At 38.0% G+C, this 1070-nt stretch overlaps 1 non-coding gene across 1 annotated transcript; it reads left to right on the forward strand.

Annotated features, from left to right (window-relative positions):
* The first annotated feature begins 466 nt into the window (after positions 1-466).
* On the forward strand, positions 467-573 carry LOC124886768. Its single transcript, XR_007044179.1, has one exon. It is a non-coding gene; the product is annotated as a small nucleolar RNA R71 (small nucleolar RNA).
* Positions 574-1070: the final 497 nt, after the last annotated feature.

Below are 1070 nucleotides of genomic sequence, written 5' to 3' on the forward strand. Positions count from 1 at the left end.
CAGTTGGGATTATACGTATTACAAAAATTCTTCTATCTCTAATGATTCACATTCCCTACATAGTTGACAAAATCTGGATAAGCCGTATAAGCGTCTGCTACATGCTTGCTACTTCCATAAATCTCACTCCAGGAAGTTGCCTGTTGGATTGCATTAGCTATAGCTGCTACTCGTGGAATCCTCAACTTAATGTTATTAAGCTGAGTGATCATGTGATTTTGGATTATTGCAATTCTGTGCCTTTAATGTAGTAAACTAGTCTACCTCCAATACCCCTGCAACCTTCTTAGGAGAACTCTTTGAATATGTATGCCAATCAGGATTCCCTTGTGAAATCCTATTTAGTAATGTGTACAATTACTCATAAGTCTTTTCAAGAGCCTGCCCACCTGCTGCTGAATCCAAGAGAATCTTCGTATTTGGATCCAACCCCTCAATAAAAGTATAAATAAGAACATCATTAGACTGATGATGGTGAGGGTAATTTCTGAGCATACCCTTACATCTCTCCCAAGCTTTGTAAAGATTCTCTCCTTCTTTCTGTCTAAAACTCAGAATTTCACTTCTCAAACGAGTAATCTTCCCTAATAGAAAGAATCAAATAAGGAACTTCCAATCTAGAACTTTCCATGAAGTTATGGAGAGCAGTGATTCAGTATGTAACTACTATTTTGCTTCCCCAATTAGAGAAAAAGAGAAGAGTGTCAATCTGACATAATCAGAAATTACCCCTTTTAGAATGTAAGTATCACTTATTTCCAGGAAGGTCTATATGTGCTGTTGTGTGTCTTCATGTGAAAGACCAGAGAAGTGCCCTACTGAATTCAACAATTGCACCATATTCTTCTTCAATTCAAATTGACCACTTGGATTGGGCTTGTGAATACTATTAGTCACATAGTCCGTGAGTGGGATTGCCACCTCATGATAGGTCTAGCAGCTGGTTGAGTAGGAATAGCTGGGATAACTAGAGCTGGGACATTTTCGGCTTTTGGATCGATAGGGTCATTTGGATAAACTAGATTAGCCTTTTGAACCTATTGATTTGGATATTGATCTCTTTGCCTTTT

Source organism: Capsicum annuum, chromosome 8, assembly GCF_002878395.1.
Source record: "Capsicum annuum cultivar UCD-10X-F1 chromosome 8, UCD10Xv1.1, whole genome shotgun sequence".
NCBI lineage: Eukaryota > Viridiplantae > Streptophyta > Magnoliopsida > Solanales > Solanaceae > Capsicum > Capsicum annuum.